The 20,961-nt window shown below is 47.9% G+C and overlaps 1 protein-coding gene across 3 annotated transcripts in view; it reads left to right on the top strand.

Annotated features, from left to right (window-relative positions):
• The window catches only part of Caln1 (calneuron 1), a 443,920-nt gene that overhangs the window by 65,953 nt on the left and 357,006 nt on the right, over positions 1-20,961 (top strand). Inside the window, exon 1 of one of the 3 annotated variants that reach the window (XM_051161378.1) lies at positions 1,552-2,203. The exons of the other annotated variants lie outside the window; for them this stretch is intronic. The gene's annotated coding sequence lies outside the window, so the exon portion shown is untranslated. Of the gene's footprint in view, positions 1-1,551; positions 2,204-20,961 lie in introns of those variants that run through there. 3 annotated transcript variants of the gene reach the window in all.

Here is a 20,961-nt window from a genome sequence, read left to right as displayed (position 1 = left end):
CCCGAGACTGGATTTTACACAGTAGCTCAAGGTGGCCTGGAAACCCACTAGTAGCACAGATTGACCTCCCATTCCCTGATTATCTTGCCTCCACCTCCTCAGTGCTGAGATGCCAGGTGTATCCCATAATACTTGGCTTGCTTATCACTCTTTGTGCAAACCCTTTCTATAAGCATCTGTGAAACAAACACACACAGCTCACCTGGCGTCCCAAGAAGGTTATGAGACAATTCGGGAGGGAAAAGTGGGACATGAAAAGATAATAATACCACCGGGCTAAGATACCCTAAATGTCAAAGGTGTGCTACCAGTAGCCAGCGCTGCAGGCACTCAAATCCTGGGAGCTCAGGCCACAAGCCAGGAGGCACAGACAGGGAGGGGATCCTGATTAACTTGTGTGACTGGCTGCCAGTGTCAGTGCCCAAACTCCTTTGGCAGCAGGACCAGGCAAGGGAGAGGTGGTGGCTGAGGTTTTTGGATGAAGTGCTAAGGATGACTCCCGCCCTCCCCCTGACTCCCACGCCCCATTTTGTTCCTGATTGGAGCAAGGGTTTCTCCACTCCTTGATTCTGATAGTGTGGACTGCTGAGCCCGGATTCAGATTCATGGTCCCTGTAGGGAATAAGACCATGGAAGCTCTGATACCAGAAAAAAAACTAGCTAGCGCCAACCAGGTGAGTGAGTGGTTCGTTTCTCTCTTGGTTCACCCTAGCAGGAGCAGAAAGGAGTTGTGAGAGCTTGGGGTGAGGCAGGAGAGTGGGGCGCAACTTGGTCCTTAGTAGTAAGGTGTATCCTGTCAGGAGGTGGACACTTGGATGGCAGCCAGATGGCCTCCAGGAAAACTAAGCGGTGACTCTAAGCTAGTCATTGCCCTTTAAGTGTGGGGCAAGGGAGGCCAGGATTCTGTCTGGGTACAGACTTGGGGAGTCAGCTCCAGGTAAGGCTGCAAACAAATCTGGGAAGTTTCCGCATCACACCTGTGTCAAGGTACTCGGTCTTTCTTAAGGAATCTATACTATGACCTTGGTAGAAGTGGGGACAGCCACGTGTTCTGGGGCTCTATAGACGCGGGATGAGAGGCCAGGTGGGTGTGCCTATGCCCTTTTTAGACATTGTGAAGAGACGGCTCACAGTATTTTGCTTTAACCCTAGTTTTGACTACCAGCCTTTCTGTCCTCCTCCTCCATGGATTTTAGGGCCTCAGGTGTAACTGGTGGGCACCGGGAGAGAAGGAGTTAAGGTAGGGGTGGGTGTGCTTGGCTTGGGGTTGAGGTTGAGATATTTAATAGAGAGAAAGAAGAGTGAACGTGGGCAGCTTCTTTGGGGAGGGGGAGGAGGGGGGCCGTCTGCTATGCTGCAGCTCGCTCCCCGCGTGTCTGCCTGTGTGTGCAGCTTGTGTGTGTGTGTGTGTGTGTGTGTGTGTGTGTGTGTGTGAGCGAGAGAGAGCAAGGAAGCGAGTGTGAGTGCGCGCGCACAGAGGCGTTCCTCAGGTTGTGCTGCTGCCTGGAAACGGAGGGAGCCATTGGAGAGGCTTTGGGGGTGGGGGTGGGAGCTCCCCAATCCTGGGAGAAAAGCGAGGAGAGACTGGGGTGGCCAAGCCAGCCCAGCAAACAGGCTCCTAGCTCAGGGGAAGAAGGCAAGAGTGGAAGGGGATCTCTGTGCTAGAGACTGCTAGGCTTCTTCCTCGAGAGGAGCGAGGAGGTACTGTGGAGGAGGCCGGAGCTGCATGGAGTTTCTGGGGCGCGCAACTCCGGCGGGGCTTCGGCCACTGGGCTCCCAGGCGCAGCGAGGAGGCAGCCGCGCACATGGGCTGAGCCCGCGCGGCCAGCGGGCTTGGGAGGGATAGAGGCAAGCGCCGGTGCAGGGGGTGCGGGGCGCACGTTTTTCCCAGACGGGAGGCGAGGACAAGGACAGGGGAGAAAGGAGCAGCTTGGATCATCGCGGGCTCTGCAAAGCCCAGCAGAGAGACTCAAGGGAAAGGAGAAGACTCGCGCCGGGCTCCCGGGTGCCGTTGGGTTGGGCAAAGCGGCCTCCCAACCAGAGTGGGGGACGCCGTGGGAGCCGGCGGCACAGAGGGAAGGATGCCCGCGCGGGGACGCGTGTGAGCGCCAGGCTGAGCGCTCGGTTTCGGGTCACCCCCTCCCTGCGGGCCTCGGAGGAGGTGCCTGGGCAGCTGGGCAGCGGAGCTCCGGCTCCAAGAGAGGTAAGTGCTGCTCTCTTCTGGGTCTTCATTCTGCATCCTCCCTGCATCCTAGCCTCCCTTGATGCTTCCATGGTCTTTTCCCCCATTCCCCTACCCTATCGTGTCTCGGAGTGGGCGGGTGAGCTGCCTATAGGCACCTTCCGGACCTGTTGGCCCCGCACTAAGCACCCCACCTCTTGGGGCCAGGGTGTCACCCGTGCCATCCTGATTTATCTTGATGCTTAAGGTGGGTGAGGGACGCAGAAGGGCCTGGGTTCACTGGTAGGAATTCCGGGACTGTGCCAGATCGTGGAGTCTTGGGTACCGGTGGCCACCGGGCTGAGCGTTCCCCGGGGACACCCAGGGTGTGGGAAAAGGGAGCTCTGGGTGTGTGTGTGTGGGGGGGGGGGTCCGATCTGCATCGCAGCCTAAGTGGGAGTCCTTGGTGGCATACTAGTCTTGGGGAAGCTGGAGTCATGGCGATATATCCAGGGAGGTGGGGGGTATGGCTCACTCCATCTCCATCCATCTCTCCGCCCCTGATGCTCGCTCCCTTGGCCAGGATCGGTAAGATAATCTTGCAGCGCATAGGGTGACCCTAGAGACCACCACAGGCAGCCCCACCTGGACCCCTGGATGGCAGGCTTTGGAACTAATCCAGATCCAGGGCAGTGGTAGACTCTGCCTCTCTAGCGCAAGCCAGGTTTGTCAGGGTGCCCAGCCTCTCCAGACCAGCGCTCCGGGGAGTGAACTTCCTCAGACTTGAGGACACCTGGGCAGCAGCAGCAGCAGCAGCAGCAGGTAGTTCTAATCTGGCCTCAGGGCTCTGGAGGGCCCGGGGATCCTTGGAACCACAAGCATGTGGTGCTAAACTGGGACCCTGCGCTCCGGTTTGATTCCACAGTGCGGGCCACGTGCACCTTCGGGCCCCCATCCCGGGTATTTCTTCTCAAAGCTGTTCCTTTGCAGGAGGAGCCTGTGAGAGATCCCATTTGCACCTCAATCCTTAGCTCTAGGGGTAGCTGTGCCTGCATGCAGTTCCTTAGGTGCCAAGACTGGGGCGCCATCCCTAGGTCCCACACTATAGTTTTTTTTTTTTTCTTTTTTTTTTTTTTTTAACACAAAAAGGAGACATTCTGATTTCAAAACATCACCCGAGAGCCTGTGGTGTGTGGCCGTGAAGTCTGATAAATTGTGGTACTAAGTACATTCTGCAGTGCAGCCTGGCCTACAGAGTTCCCAAGACCCATAGAAAGAATGGGCACTGTTTTAACCCTGTGCATGAGCTCAGTGCCACAGAGCTGGTGCACGTGGAGGGACTCGTGTTCTGCATCTAACTGCTGTCTCCCAGTCACAAAGATCAACTTTACACACACACACACACACACACACACACACACACACGGGGGGGGGGGGAGACACACACACACACAGAGGGGGGCTTAGTAAAGATTTGTAAAGCTGTTTAGTGTGAAATTGTCTTACAGGGTGGTGCAAGACATGTTGTCCACAGAGTACCACTCCAGCTTTCCTTAGGGATGTTGGAGGCGATGATTTAACATCCTGTCTGTCGCTCTGTCTGTCTGTCTATCTATCTGTCTGTCCATCTTGCAAGGTGGGCAGCAGTGGTATGATAAGAATGTGTTATCATTGTTATTTATTAGTTTTTGATTTATTTGGTGTGTGTGCCTGCACGTGTGTGTGTGTGTGTGTGTGTGTGTGTGTGTGTGTGTGTGTGTTGGAGGCCAGAGCCATGAGATCTCCCTGGAGCTGGAGTCACAGTGCAGTTTTTTGAGCCACCTGGCCACAAGCACTGGGAACCAAACTCAGGTCTTCTCTGGAAGAGCAGCAAGTACTTGCCCTGACCACTGAACCATTCCTCCAGCCCTGACCACTGGGCCATCCCTCCAGCCCTGACCACTGAACCATCCCTCCAGCCCTGACCACTGAACCATCCCTCCAACCCTGAACACTGAGCCATCCCTCCAGCTCTGACCACTGAGCCATCCCTCCAGCCCTGATGCTCTTCCTTCCTTCCTTCCTTCCTTCCTTCCTTCCTTCCTTCCTTCCTTTTGCATTGCTGAGGATGAAACCCAGTGCTGTGTATCCATATACCAGGAATGTTCTCTCACTGGCCCCACATCCTATGCTTGGTTTTTATTTGCTAATTCTGCACTGTGAGGTGGTTGGCTGAAGTCTTGGGACCTCTTTAGACCTCTCCTGGGTGGACAGCTCCCTTGCTATGCCTAGTTTAGCATTCACCCGGGGTGTTGAGGTCACGAAGATGGCTACTTCCCTGTGCAATATGTAGGGTCCTGGCAGATGCTCAAGGCTGCTCATGAGCTGAGCAGCTTCTGAAAGGTGGCAGTTTTGGAGCCTGTTGGAGCTTGTGGGGTTTGACAGAAGCAGCTGGGGGTACCTTTGAGAATTGTTTTAGGGTGGTTCACCAAAAACGTCACCTCTTCTCAGACTCCCCTCCCCTGAAAGTGACAATTGTCACCAACCCAGCCTTCACTGAGATGGTGGGATAGAGGCTTTGTAGAAAGAAAGTAAGTAGTTTGGAATGGCAGTGAAGGGCAGTAACCCCAGCACTTGGGATGCTGAGGCAGGGGGATTGAGGGGCCAGATTCAGGTACATTGTGAGACTGTTTCTAAATCAATCAAGCAAGCAACCAATTAACTGACTGAGTCTGTTAGACTTTGCCTCAAGACTCTGCCTCAAAAAAAAAAAAAAAAAAAAAAAAAAAAAAAAAAAAAGAACCAACAAAGAAAGAAATAATTTAATTGAGTTAGTTTCATTGAGAGAGATCATGGTTAAGTCTTAATGGGGACCTTTGGATCCCTCTTCCTCTGTGGTAGACATGGGTGGGGAAGGGGATAGGGTAGAAGGTGCCTTTTTGTGTTCTTTTTTGTATTCATGTTCGTGGGCGTGCAGGTGTGAGTGTGTGTGCATGTGTGGAGGTCAGAGGCCAACCTTGTCTATATCCATCATGTGTTGTTCATCTTGGTTTTTTAAAAAATTCTTAAAATATATTATAATTATTATTGTGTGTGTGTGTGTGTGTGTGTGTGTGTGTGTGTGTGTGTGTGTGTGATGTGTTCTCAAGTGCTTGCTAAATATCTGAGGCTGGCTATGAAGGTCCAGGGATACTTCAGGCTCTGTCTCTCCATCCCTGGGATCGGAAGCGTGTGCCACCATGTCTGGCTCAAGCTCACGTGCTCTTGCTTGCGCAGCGAGCCCTTTACCGACGAAGCTGTCTTCTCAGCCCAGCACCTACTTTCTGAATTTATCATTTATCTTCTCATTACCGAGCATGTGATTAGGGCTTAAATACAAGGCAGGGTGGGGTTCCAATTTAGAACCCCTCCTCTCTCCCTCTCTCCCTTCACTTTCTTTGAGACATGGTCTCACGTGGCCCAGGCTGATCTTTCCTCTTCTGTGTAGCTTAGGACGACTTTGAACCCTTCATCTTTCTGCTTCCAGGTGCCCAGTGCTTGGAATTAGAAGTCCCATGCTACCAGACCCAGCTTAGAAATTGCTTTAGCACAGCACATGTACTTGGAGGAAACCAGTGTGTTTCCGGGTCACTGTCATGGGAGTGTCTCTGTGAGCTGGTCCTTGAGGCTGGTGTGCACAGTGGGGAGCTCGACATCCCATTACTGTACTGACATGCAGAGTTTGTGGTGGGGATGGGGCAAAGGGGTGGGGGTGATTCTAATGAGGCGATTCTAGTTTTGATGGTGAGCTTCAGATATTTAACCCCCATCCCCCAATCCCTCGTTTTTTTTTTTTTTTTTCTTTAGACAAGATTGGCGCTTGTAGGTCAGGCTGGCCTTGAACTTACGGCCTTCCAGCTTCAGCCTCCTGAGTGCTGGGATGGTAGGCATGTGCCCCATGCCCCATGGATGCAGAGCTGGAGATGCACAAACCAGGGCTTCCTGCATCCTTGGCAGACCCCTGTACCAAGTGAGCCACATCCCAGTGCAATTTGGTCTCTTCCTTCTTTCTTTCTTTTCTTCTTCTTCTCTCTCCTCTTCCTTCTCCCTTTTTCATTTTTTTCCTCCTCTTCCTTCTTCCTCCCTCCTTTCTCTTTCCCTCTCTGTCCCGTCTGGGTTTCCTCCCCCTCCCTCCCTCCCTTTCTCTCCCACGTCATCGTTTATCATTATAGAACATTCCACACAGGTGCAGGATGGGTGGCCTCCCTTTGCCACCCGAGGCTTAAGATGCCAGTCGTCAGAATCTGTAATCTCTGCTCATGATTGCAACCCAGCAGTCGTCTGTGGGATTTTTTAAGACCCCATGCTCCCAGACTCTCAAGCAATGGAGCTATCTTCCGGGATCAAAGGCTCCGGTGGAGGCTGCTTCTCGGTGCAGCCAGAAAGGAGACAACTCCAAATGCAGTGGCTGCTTCTAACCTGGGGTTTTCAAAGTGATTTATCTTTTTAATTGTTAAGCATCCCACATAGGCTGGGGATACGGCTCAGTTGGTACAGCACTTGCCTGGCATACTCAGAGCCCTGTTAGATCTCCAGCACTCCGTAAATGGCGTGTGGTGGCACACAATTACAGTCCCAGCACTCAGGGAGGTGGTGACAGAGGCAGGACAATCAGGAGTTCAAGGTCATCCTAAACAGTATAGTGAGTTTGAGGCCAGCCCAGACTATACAAGACCCTGTCTCAAACCTCTAAAGCCAAAATGCAGTATTAGAGAGCAAGGCATGGTTTGGAGTTTGTAAGCTTAAAGGGATGAGCTGAGGGAGGGACCAGAAAAGAGGCTGGGGATACACAGGAGTCTGGTTAGGACCCACTACCCAGAGATGCGTCTCAGAAGGGGGAAAAAAACCAGAGGACTGGATGTGGCACTGCTGGTGCTGTGGACCAGAAAGCCTGAGGGGCTCCGGGTGAGACTGATGCAAAGACGGGAGTATCTGTGTTTCACATACATAGGCTGTAGTGCTCTCATTTTTGGGGGGTAAGATTATTTTTGGTTATTTTTATCATTATTATCTTAAATTATATAAATGCACGTGTGTCAATCTGGAGGTTTATGCATACCAATGCAGGCACACTAAGGTGCCAGAGGTATCATATCCTTCCAGAGCAGGAGATACAGGTGGTGGCAAGCCACCTGGCAAGGGTGCTAGGGTCCCAGCTCAGGTCCCTTGCAAGAGCATAGGTATTCTTAATTGCTGAGCCCATGTTTTATTTGTCTGTTTATTTCTTCATTTTTGCATGTGCCTGGGTGCTTGAACCATGGTGTGTGTACGGAGCTCAGAGGTTGTCAGCCTGTCCTGCAAGTGCTGACAGGAACTCTCAAGATGGAACGGGCTTGGGGAGCTAGCTTGCAGCTCATGGGAGCTGGGCAGTCAAAGGGATCCCGGAAGCTTCGCGTATTTGGGTGTGTGAAAGCAAATTATTTTCTGCGTACGTGTGTATATAGGTGGGCATGCACACAGGGACATGTGGAGGCCCTGAATTTTTTTTTTTTTGAGTCTTCCTCAAGGTTTTATACTGTGTTCACTGAAATAGGGTCTCTCAATTGAACCCAGAGCTCACTGAGTGGGCTAGTCAAGCTGCCCAGTTTGCTAGAGGGGTCTCCTGGCTCTGTCTTCCAAGTACCGTAATTATGGGTGGCCCGTCTTGCCCATCAAACATTTACATGGGTTCTGGATATATGAACTCTGGCCCAATTGCCTGGTGATTGCTTTATACATTCAGACATCTCTGAAGTCCCATCTAGTCTGTTTTGCGCAGGTGGTGACTGGGTGATTGTTCCTCACGTGTGACACCTGGGGGCACGTCGGATGGCAGTACTTGGCTAGGAGTAAGTTTCTCAATGGTCATGGGGATAAGAAGTCACGTTCTGGAACAATCTTTTCTTTTTTTTAATTTTATTTTTTTCCTTTCCCCCCTTCCCTTTCTCCCTATGCTCCTCCCTCCCTCCCCCCCTTCCCTCCATCTTTTTCTTCTTTTGGACCGGCATCTCTTGTGTAGATCAGACTGACTTGCAACTCAGCTACGTGTTGGATGATAGCTCCTTCCTAACCCTCCTGCCCCCACCTCCCAAGTCTTGGGCTTCCAACCGTGCTCCACCACACCAGCTTTACTAATTTCCATTTGCCATAGGAGGCAGAGGAGGGTCTAAGGCAACTGTGACAGGTGGGTGGCTAGTTTAGGGGACAGAGTAGAGAAGCAGCATTCAAGTCTTACCGAGAACACATAATTGGTTTGTTTTCCCCTAGACATGGCTTTGAGCTATCCGCTAGGCTTAGACCGCGCGGGAGAAGGTAGTGACCTATTTTAAAAACATCTCATTAGGGAATCTCTGCTGTCATGAATACGGCCAGCTAAAGTAGGCTGCTCTGTCTCATGCCCCACAAATCCAGGTACCCAAGACTCCTTCATTCATCCAACCCCTGAATACAGAGTCTCTTTCAAGCTCCGGGAATGTTGTGCTTTCACCAGCCAGAGGCGGTGCTCTCACGCACCGGAGGAGGTGTAAGGCACAACGAAGAAGGTAAAATATAGAAAAAAAGTACTGAAACAGGTTGTGACAGTTATCCCGGCGCTCGGGAAGCTGAGGCAGGGTGGTTGCTGTGAGTTTGGGCTTAGCCTGGGCTCTGTGGCAAGTTCCCGGCCAGCATGGGCTGCAGAAAGGGGCTCTTGTTTTTAAAACAAAATAAAATAAGTAACAGGATGTCACTGAGTTGCAAGGGCTATTTGAGATTTGGATGGGTAAGAAACGTCTTCCTGGAGGAGGCGGTTACGCTGATGCCGGGATTGTAGGAAGCGACAAAATAAAAGAGCCGTGAAATAGGTGGGAGCCGCCGGTGCAGAGGTCTTGGTGGTAGAATATTGGGTGGATGAGAGATAAGATAGCTTGGCAGGGGGTGAGTTTATGGGGTATGTACTGTCATCTTATGTGGGGGGAGGGGCCGTGATGCTGAGTTGTGGGGAGGCTCTGGGAAATTTTAAACTGGCCGGTGACATGACTGCATTTATTTGTTAGTCATCATTATTTTAAAGCACCCACTTACCCTGTGTACCCCATGTGTGCCTGGAAGTCAGAGAACCACTTTCAGGAGCCCGCTCTCTCCTGCCGTCTTCTGGGTCCCTGGGATTGAACTCAGCTTTACCACCCGAGCTGTCTCGATGGCCCTCTTTGCTGTGCTTTTAATTGGTATGTGGTGACTGCACAAGGTGTCAGATTTCCTAACACATCTTTTTTCCCCCCCAACTACACCGTGTGCTCGGGCCCTATTCGTCCCTATACCCTCTTCTTTTTTCTCTTGTTCCCATTTTCTCCCTCTTGAGTATCCGTCCTTCCCTTGCTCCCTCTTCTTCTTTTATACCCTATATAACAATTGCGCGATGCATCCGCATAAACTCTAGGCCCCACAAACGAGAGAAAACACAACACTTATCTTGCTGAGTCTAACGTGCTTTCCTTTTCATGAAAGTGACAACATTTCTGTCTTCGTCACAGCTGAATAAAACCCCACTGTGTGCTTGCATTACATGCTCTTCGCCCGCTCCTCTGCTGATGAGCATCTCACTGGCTCCGTAGCTTGGCTATTGTGATTATGTTGTTTTTAAGAGTCCTAGTGTATATGGAGAGGTGCTAGACTGCGTCATGCCATACTTAAGTGTGTGTGTGTGTGTGTGTGTGTGTACATGTCGCATGTACACGTGTGTGAGTGAGCTGATGAAATTGGATATCGTACTCTGTCAGTCCCAATTTATTCCTCTGAGAACTTAGTGGTTCTCAACTAGCGGGTAGCAGCTCCTAAGGGAGTGTTCAACCCCTTTCACAGGAGTCACACATCAGGTATCCTGCATGCCAGATAGTTACATTACAAATCATACGTTTATCAAAATTACACTATGAAGTAGCAACGAAAATAATTTTACAGTTTGGGGGGTCACTACCACACGAGGAACTGTATTAAAGGGTGACAGTATTAGGAAAGCTGAAAGCCAGCAATTCCCAGTGATACTCCTGCCTGTCCCCCCACCATACACACACACACACACACACACACACACACACACACACACACACACACACAGAACCACATAAAACTCTATGCTTGGGTGCTAGAGATTTGAGCTCAGCTCCCCCCATTGCTCAGCAGGTGGGATCACCCACCGAATCGCCTCCCCAGGCCCCTGTGTTTGAGGCAGGGAAGGGTCTCACTCTGTAGCGCAGGCTGCTTTGGAATTCACAACACTTCTGGCTCAGCCTCGCAAGTTCTGGAATCACAGGCTTGTGCCACCAACACTCAGCTCGTGTGGTTTGTATTTTCCCAAGCTCCCCAGCAGAAACGTGCTCTGCACACTTCACCCTTCCTCCAGGAAACCCAGCCTCTCTCTCTGCTAGCAGTGAAATACGAATCGTAGCGCTTCCAAGCGACAGATGGAGAGAAAAATGCTTTGTTGACCTTAATTTAGTGATTTCTAGTGTGCCAATTAAATGTGGGGACAGAAAAAAAAAAAAAAGATGCATTTGTAGTACAATTTCAGTTGTTGGGGAAAAAAATGGCATAAAAGAACAAATGGAAAGAAATGAACTGAAAATGTTAACCGAGCTTGCCTACTGATGGGGTACTGTGAATGATTGAAATTTTATTTCTTTTGAAAATGAATACAGGGGTTGAACAGATGGCTCAGTGGTTAGGAATACCTGTTATTCTTGTAGAGGACCCGGGTTCAGTTCTCAGCACCTACATGACAGCTCACAACTGTCTGTAACTCTAGTTCTAGGGGATCTGATGGCCTCTTCTGACTTCCATGGGCAGCAGTGATATGCACACATTCATGCCGATGAAACATTCATACATGCAAAATTGAGACAATGAATGTACAATTTAGGGAGGTAGGGCCTGAACTATTTGGCAATGCTGACTTTGAACTTGTCAGAATTCTCCAAACTCCTCCTTCCAAGTGGAGGGATTATATATGAGCCATCACATTTGGCCTCTGTTAGATTCTTTAAAAAAAAAAAAAAAAGATATGTTTTTATTTGTGTGTGTGTGCGTGTGTGTGTGTGTGTGTGTGTGTGTGTGTGTGTGTGTGTGTGTGTGTATGGGTGTGTGTATATGGGTGTATCCATCCTGGACACCTATGCAAAGTCCAGATGACATTAGATCTCTTCCTCTATTTCTTCTGCACCTTAGTTTTTGACTCTGAACTGGAGGAGGCTGGCTGCCTGCTAAGCTTGTAGCCTCTGCCTGTCTCTCATCCAATAGCTCTGGGATAACAAGTGCGCGTGTGGCCCTTCACAGCTTTTATGTGGATACCGGGGATTTGAACCCAGGTCTTCTTGCTTTCATTGCAAGTGCTCTTACCCACTGAGCCATCTACTGAGCCCCATTCTGAAAACCTAATGTCAAAATCCCATTATCCCGATTAGGACACCATGCTGATTTTGCCTTAGCTTCCCAGTGCATGGTCCTTTTTAAATTTTTTTTATTTTGCTTTATCTTCTTAGGAAGGATGGTTAGTCCAGAAAGTAAACTTTTCTTGCATTGGGGGGATAGTTTAGTTGGTAAAACACTTGCCTTGGAATATTGAGGACCTAAGTTCGACTCCAGAACTCACGTGAAAAAGCCAGGAAGGATAGAGCACACTTGTAACCATGGCACTGGGGACATGGAGATGGGAAGATGTCTGGAGCACCCTGGTCAGCCAGACCACGTTCCATGGTGAGTTCCAGGTCAGTGAGAGACCCTGCTTCAAAAAACAAAGTGGACAAAAAAACTATGAAAGGTTAGCACAGGCTGTTTACTGGCTTCCATCGGCATGGATATAAACACGCACACATATAAATATAATATTCTTTTGTTGAGGCAGGGTCTTGCCTTGTGGTGTGGACTGGCATAAAACTTGTGATTCTCTTTGCCTCAGCCTACAGAATTCTGGGATTACAGGTACTCCCCATCATACCCAGCTCAATATTCTTACTTACTTACTTAAAAAAAAAAAAGGTTTGTTTTTTTTTTTTTTTTTTTTTTTTTGGGACAATGTCTTTCATAGCCCAGGTTCACTTTGAGCTTCATGCAAGTAGCTGTGACTGACCTTGACCTTCTGTGTCCCTTCGTCCCCCAAGGGCTGGGACTGATTGAATGTCGGCTCTATTACACCCAATTCATCCAGAAGCCTTGTTTTTCAGAAACTCCTCCTTTTTGCTTTTTGTTTTTTTGTTGTGTTTTTCTTTGAGGCAGGGTTTCTCTGTGTAGTCCTTGGCTGTCCTGGACACTCACTCCTGTAGACCAGGCTGGCCTTGAACTCGCAGAGATCCACCTGCCTCTGCCTCTCAAGTTCTGGGATTACAGCCGTGTGCTACCATGTCCAGCTCAGAAGCTCCTTTTTAATCCAAGCTTTCTTTTGTTTTTAAATAGAAAGTAAGACAATATAGAGATGTAACATTAAGAAAAAATATACCTTCCTAATTGTTCACCCTCCAGACCATTGACATTTCAGGTTCTTATAGTGTAGTTCTCTCTCTCTCTCTCTCTCTCTCTCTCTCTCTCTCTCTCTCTCTCTCTCTCTCTCTCTGTACATATTAAAATCCCCATATCTTGGGGCTGGAGAGATAGTTACAAGCTGCTCTTCCAGAGGACCTCAGTTTGGTTCCCAGCACCCACACCAGGCAACTCACAATTGCCTGTGACTCCAGGGGATCTGACATCGTCTTCTAGCCTCTGTGGACATTGTACTCACACACATATCCACATACATACATATATATATATATATATGTATATATATATATATATATACACACACACATATACACAATTTTAACAAATTGTTAGGGAACTTAACAAACACAGCTTTGCAGAGAGAAGTGAAATTTTTGCCTTCTTAGTATTCACAGTGTTTACTGAAAGCATAATTTATACTTATAAAGAATGGAGCAATTAAATATTCATTAAAAAGTCATCTCTGAACATCACACATTATTGTTTCCAGTACGGGAGCCCCAAAGTTGGTATCGTGACTACAAATCATTGGCGTTTTTTCATTAACAAAAGTTTGGCAATAGGAAAACAAATTAGACGGTAAAGCTAATTATGTTGGTGACATATTTATTACAGTGGAATACTATCTTAGAAAACAGGAAGAGAAAAATACAGAATTCTTGTTACTTAGACTCATGGGTGTAATTTTGGATGACCCATCTGAAACCCCAGTTTGGAAGTGTGAGCTTTTATTGTCAAGCTGATAGAAAATAGTTACCCAGAAGAAGAAACCTCAGCTGAAAAACTGCTCAGATCAGCTTGTTAATTGACAGAGGGCATAGCCCACCATGGGTGGCATCACTCCTTAGGCAAGTGGGCCTGGGCTGTGTAAGAAAGCTAGCTGAGCATGAGTCTGTGAGCAAGCTAGCACACAGTATCCTTCACGGTTCCTGCTGTCCTTCCTTGGGTGTGAGCAAGTTCCCTGGTCAGAGGCGATGCTTCCTGAAATGGCAAGTAGGCTTGCCTGTAGGTTCCTGCCTTGACTTCCCTCAATGATGATGGACTGCGACCTGGAAGTGTAAGGTGAAATGAACCCTTTCTCCTCTCAGTCGGTTTTTGGTTAGAGTGATTTATTACAGACAAAGAAGCCAAACTAGGACCAGGATCTCACGTGTCAGACATTTATGACCATAACTCAGTGTACATGTGACAGACAGTGTTGGAGTGGACTTTCATTCTGTAATCTAGCAGTTCCTTCCTGGACTCTGACCAAACACTGGACAGTTAAATGGCACAAACGGAACAGTTTATTTTGGCTCACTGTCTCTGGGGAACAGCCTAGTACAGCAGGGAAGTCTCTGGGGGCTCTCTCTCTCCCTCCCTCCCTCCCTCTCTCTCTCTCTCTCTCAAAAAATATTCCTTTAATTTAATGTATATGAGTGTTTTGCCTGCCTGTGTATGTGTGTGTTACATGCATGCCTAGTATACACGGAGGCCACAAGAGGGTGCTGGACTAGCTGGAGTTAAGGATGACTAAGCCACTCACTATGTGGGCGCTGAGAATTGAACCCAGGTCCTCTACAAGAACAGCACAGGCTCTTAGCCACTGCACAACCTCTCTAATCCCTGTTGGGCATGTAGGAGGGCCAAGCTCACTGTGGGTGGTGCCATCCCTGGGCAGACGGGCCTGGCCTATAGAAGACAGGTAGCTGAGCAAGCTATTGGAGAATAAGCCCCTGAACAGTGTTCCCTGGCAGTTTCTGCTTCAAGCTACTGGCTTCATGCCTTGGCTTCCCTGGATGATAGACTGCAAGGTGTACGTGAAATAAGTAAGTAAGTAAGTAAGTAAATGCCTCCCGAGGAAAGGTCGTGATGTTTATCACAGCAACTGGAGAACTGACTACGGCACTCACGTTGTTTCTTGCTTAATGGAAGAATGAAGGCATGAGTGTTTCTCCCCGCTGTCACAACACACCTGACAAAAGCAACTTCAGGAAGAAAGGATGGGTTTATTGTAGCTCACAGTTTAAGGGTACAGTCCATTATGCTAGGGCGGGCAGGGTAGCAGCAGCACAGAGGATGGGGTAGGGGATGGGGCTGGCGATGGTCACATGGCATCCACAGTCAGGAATCAGAATGACAAGGATGCTGGTGCTCAGCTCACTTCCTCTTTTCAGTTAGGTTGGCAGCCTAGCTCAAGTGATGGTGATGTCGACATTGAAGGTGCGGTCATCCTGCCACAGTTAAGCCAGTTTTGAAGCTATCTCACAGGCAGGTCCAGAGGCTTATAGCTTATCTTCTGCGTGATAATAGGCCAGGTTGACAATCACTATCAAAACCACCATAGCATAGCAGAGTTGCCAGAGGTTGTACTCTTCCTCTTTCTCTGCGTGTGCATGCATATGTGCATGTGTGTGTGTGTGTGTGTGTGTGTGTGTGTGTGTGTTTGCAGGTGTGAGCATGCCACAGTGAGCACGTGGAGGTGAGAGGACAACCCGAGCCACGGGTCCCCACCTTCTGCCTTGTTTTAATGCATGCTGTCTTTGCTGGGCCTGTTGCACAGCAGCCTGGTTACTCGGTGAGTGTCTGGGATTCTCCTGTCTCTGCACCCCGTCTTGCTGTAGGGACACTGGATGTATGGATGCTATGGGGTCTGGATTTTATGTGGGCTCCAGAGGTCAAACTCAAGTCCCTGTGCTTCTGTAGCAGTCCACTAAATGGATGAGCCATTTCCTCAACTGAGAATACCTCTTTATAAGTGGAGGGCACTTAGTCATCTCACTGTGTGGATGGGGAAATGAGGAACGTGATGATTAAGTGACATGTGTTTGGTCACGCAGGTTCACTCTCCAGCGCAGCTTCCTTTTTTTTTCCTTCCCCACTCACCCGTGATTCTGTTAGCGGAAAACGAATTTATTTTAGCAAACTCAAGAATTAGGAAGGCACTTCAAATATGATGAAAAAACGGGGCAGTTTGTGAGCGTTCCTTTCATTCCACAAGCGTAATCTGTGTGTGTACTGATAACACGCCTAATTACTGTGTAAACATTTTTATAGCCGGCAAACATCTGTACTGCACACTGATGTAGTGTTGCAGCCTCTGGCATTCCTGCTGCTCACTTGAAAAAAAAAAATCAGTCCCTCCGTCTTTAAATCTGATCTGTGGTTGATGATTCATTTTACGCAGATGCACACAAAGCACACATTCCATATCTAGCAAGAAGAAGGCACACAGAATCACAGCAGCACTGAGAGCATTAACCTTATTACCATATCTTATAGGTTCACTACTCCCCCCTAGTCCCCCCAAAAACACTTATTGATGAAGAAATAAAGAAGCATCAGGAATGCCAGCGCAGGACTGTTCAGGTCAGCTACGGAGGAGGATGGTAAGTTCAAGGCCAACCTGGATTTGAGAGCTTGTTTCAAAATCAAAACTAAAAACAGGGCTGAGGGTATGCCCTGGCAATAGAGCCACTACCTAGAATCCCCCAGCAAGGAGGTAGGGATGTGCCTTAATAGGAGAGTCTCTGCCTAGAATCCCCCAGGAAGGGACTGGTAAGAGTACCTTCCAAGCATGAGGGAGGCCCTAGGTTCAGCTTTCAGCACTGCATGCAAAATGAAACAAAAATGAAACAATAAAGCCAAAGACACAACCAGGGCTACTAAGTTGCCCAGGATAGCAGGTTAGTATGTCTGGGATGGACATTGAAAAGTCTTCTCTTCAACATTTGTAGCTCACTTGTTACAGTGCTTGCCTTCCCTGGGCCTGAGTTTGTTAAATCAGTTAAAATATCTCAAATGTTTTTTTTCCCCCCACTTGGGTGAATCGAGGAGCTACAAGCCGGGAAGACTGCATTTTTCTCCAGGTGGACGTGACGTTTTTCAAGCCTCTTTTGGGATGTCCCCATTGCCTTCCCTTCACAAGTCACTTGGTGGTTGAAGTGAAAGGGCGGGGCGGGACGGGGGGGGGGGTGCAGAAGATCGCTTTTTGCCCATCAAGACCCAACCTTCAAGTTTGCTGAGTGCTGCCGCTCTATTTCTGAGCTCCAATAGATCCAGTATGGCTGACTCCTGAAGCCTTTAGAGATACCCAGAAGTTGTCTGGTTCTCAACACCCAACAAAATTAAGAGTTAATGGGCTGGAGAGGTGGCCCAGAGGTTAAGAGCACTGACTGCTCTTCTAGAGGTCCTGAGTTCAATTCCCAGCAACCGCATGGTGGCTCACAACCATCTATAATGAGGTGCAGGCACACATGCAGGCAGCATACAGTATACATAATAAATAAATAAATAAATAAATAAATAAATAAATCATTAACAAAAAGGTTAAGAGTTAGTTCTCTTTAGCCTCTGGGACTTCATGTAGAACCACCTGGGGCCCTCATAGGCTACTAGACAATGGGGAAGAATGTCATATTTTATCTTAGTAGGTTTTGAGATAGTCTCACGGATCCTAGGATCTTCCAGCTCTGTAGACCAGGCTGGCCTCAAACTCACAGGGACCCTCTTGCCTCTGCCTCCTGAGTGCTGAGATTAAAGGTATGTGCCACCATGCCCAGTTTTTTTTCTTTTTCAAATGTAGTTCTGGAATTCCAACTTCGACTTGCTTGTGTGGCAAGTTCTTTGTGCACTCACCATGCCATGTCCCCAGCCACTAGTATTGGAATCTTTAGCTGACGTTTCAGTTTTTCAATCCTCTAAACTTGACTGAACAATGCCCACTCCAAGGAGGCTTTAGATTTTAGTGCCACCCTCCCCAGATACCAGTGACATCAGAATTTTCCCAGGTGGATGGGCAGATGGGCCCTAGTTCCTTCATGAGCCTTATGAAACAGCTTATGCTGAGGTCCATAGCTCTAGGATGCTATTTTTTTTTTCTCAAAGAGATCCAACACAAGTTGCCTGGGGATGGGATTTTGGTCTTGGGGAGAGTAGAGGTAAAAGCATGCCACGTATGCAATAGTGGTGGGCCATGCACAAAGTGCCAGGGGCAGGAGGAGGCATCTGCCTAAATGCTTAGCATCCTGTGAAGGGTTTCTGGAATCACTGTCATCTCATGAGATCATTAGCATCATATAATGCATTTTAATCATACTCACCCCATCACCCTCTCTTGTCCCCTTCCATCTTGCCTCTCTCCTCTCCTCTCCTCCCTTCCACGCCATGCCCCCCTACGATGTAGAGAGATAGACAGACAGACCCACTGAACTTAACTAGTGTTGGTTATAGGATCATGAGTCAAGGGTTATTTACGGGAGCACAGGCAACTTACCAGTGCCTACACTACTAAAGGAAATGAGACTCTGACTGCCTTAAGTACCTATAGACCGTCAGCCTCGAGAGTATCTCGTCAGTTTAGGTATTGTTAACTGTATGTACAGATTTTCCAGTGGGCAGTGCTTCATGAGCCCTCCTCGTAGCAACCATTAACGGTGTATACATCTTCAGGGATGGATGGGATCTCACGAGCCCTGCCCCACTCCATGACGAAATGTTTATGGGCCCAATCTAGTGCAGAACATGGAAGAGAGGACAGGATGCAAGAACCACCTTTGTTTTTTTTGTTTTTGTTTTTGTTTTTGCTTTTTGTTTTGTTTGTTTTAGAAAGAGTCACTCCATATAGTCCTGATTGTCTTGGAACTATTTAGGCCAAGCTGGCCTTGAACTCACAGAGTGTCTTAGTTAGGGTCTCTATTGCTGTGACAAAACACCATGTCCAAAAAGCAAGTTGGAGAAGAAAGGGTTTATTCAGCTTACACTTCCAGATCATAGTCCATCACTGGAGGAAGTCAGGACAGAAACTCAAATGGGGCAGGAACCAGGAGACAGGAGCTAATGCAGAGGCCATGGAGGGGTGCTGCTTACTGACCTGCTTCCCATGGCTTGCTCAGCTTGTTTTTTTAAAAAAATAGAACCCAGGACCACCAGCCCAGGCGTGGCACCATTCATCATGAGCTGGGCCCTCCCCCATTGATGATTAATTGAGAAAATGCTTTAGAGCTCGATCTCATGGAGGCATCTCCTCAACTGAGGCTCCTTCCTCTCTGATGACTCTAACTTGTGTCAAGTTGACCCACAAAACCAGCCAGTACAGAAAGCTGCCTGCTTCTGCCTCCAGAGTGCTGAGATTAAAGGTGTGCACCACCATGCCAGGCTTACCACTTGTTTTTCCAATAAGAAATAGACCCAGAGTGGTCTGTCCAGAGCCCATTAAACTAGCCTCACTGTGGACCAGGATAAGTGTGCCATGGTGTTGCTCTGGATACAGGGGAATCGTGAGGTACCTGTGACTGGAGACACACACATCTCTGTGAATTACACTTGTGATTTTTCCATCTCCATCCTCCATCCACTCCACCCATCTTAACACAATGAAGCTCTTTGCTTAGAGCTGTTAACCTTGGCAGAGCCCCCACATATGGTTTGCAGGTGAAACTCTACTGCAGGCTGCCTTGCTTGGCACAAATTTACCCATGCTTACCACCCCAAATATTTTCTCCTGTCATCAAAACAAATAAGGAATATTTCATGTGTGCAGAAATTGGTGTTGCAAATCCATTGTAAGGACAGTGTGTCTATTGGTACTTTTGGGCATTTGTCACCCAGCCATGATGCACTCAGCCTGGGATGACTAATAAAGTGTATTTAGCAGAACTTTTCCTCCCACTTTTTATTTTCAACTATGTGGATGTTTGTCTTTGGTCAGGTATGTGCATGTGAGTGCAGGTGTCCACGGAATCCAGCAGAGGGCGTCAGATCCCCCTTGCAGCTGAACTTAAGCCACTTGACCTGGGTGTGGGGTTTGAATTTGGGATCTCTGCAAGAGCAGTACATGTTCTTAACTGCTGAACCGTGTCCCCATCACACGCCTTTCAATTTGAGTCTGTAATAATCGACAGGGACTTTTTCATTCCCCCTCCCCCCACAGGGTCTCATTATGGAGACATGCATGGCCTTGAGATCAGTCTGTAGACCAGGATGCCCTCAAACATAGATCCATCCACCTTCTCCTCCTTCCCTAGTGTTAGGATTAAAGGGACACCCACTATGCCAGGTGACAGAGCGTTTTCTTGTCTGTTTCTTGCTCTATAAACTGACTTGAGATGAAGATGGGGAGGGTAGATTTTTGGGGACTCTAATGATCTAGGTCGGGTGCTTTTCTCTTTAGCTAGAAGAGGATGATTAGGAGGCACGTGGCAGTTGGCTTCAGGAGGATGCTGGTGCAGTTGGAGCTGGTTATATAAGCAGCCTTTTCTAAGTCATTCTCATACATTAGCGCATTTAATCCTTTTAACAACCTTCTGAGGTAGATACTGCGATAACTGTTGTTTTTGTAGACGTGGGCATAGAACTGTGTGAGATTTAGACATAATAAGCCTGCACTTACCATGAGGGATTTGTTCTAAGACACACCCCCCGCCCCCCCCCCCCCCGCCATCAAGGAGGTGCCTGAAATGATAGATCACACTGAGCGTGTATGTATATTTTCTTTTATATACTCGCTACAGTAACATGTAACTCATAACTTAATACACAGTAAGAGATTAACATAACCACCAATAACGATGATAACCATTAAAACACATTTTCTTTTCTTGTCTTCTACCAACAAATTTAATTATTATTATTATTATTATTATTATTATTATTATTATTTCTGGTTCTGGGAATTGAACACAGGGCCTTGTGCTTGTTAGTCAAACACTAGACCACTGAACTACACTTCAGTCCTGATTTTTACTTTGCAATTTGACACAAGGGCGCACTTAGTTGCCGAGGCTGGCCTTGAACACACTGTATAGCCCACGATGGCTTTTAACTTGCACTTCTCATGAGCAGCTGGGATGGTTGGTCTGTGCCACCAGGCTCAGATCCTATTTATACTTTCATGTCCATAAGGTTTGTAGTGTGACTTACATCAGTGAAAGCAGCACAAATTTCCCTCCCTCCTCGGTTTCATGGGTAGAGATTTATTTTCACCCTCCTCTTGGCTACCCCAATGTATTTCTTTTATTGTTTTCTTCTTACACAGAGGGCTTATACTCTCTCACTTAAAAAAAAGGATAATATGATTTTCCTTCGGAAACTCCAAGCTGCCGGTATCACCAGTACTACATCTGATGCCATTATTCAGTAAAATAATGGCTACTTGAACACAAGTTAAAAAAAATTGCAAAACTGTCAATTTGATAAACAAGATGGCGACTGAGTGTCTAATGGGGGAAATCTTTACTAGGACAGCCGGTGAAGCTCTTTTTACAGAGTTCAACCACTCGATTAATCCAAGGGTCCAATGTCTTATTTTTTCATCC

This window comes from Acomys russatus, chromosome 19 (genome assembly GCF_903995435.1).
Source record: "Acomys russatus chromosome 19, mAcoRus1.1, whole genome shotgun sequence".
Lineage (NCBI taxonomy): Eukaryota > Metazoa > Chordata > Mammalia > Rodentia > Muridae > Acomys > Acomys russatus.
This window is presented reverse-complemented; position numbering and strand designations above follow the sequence as displayed.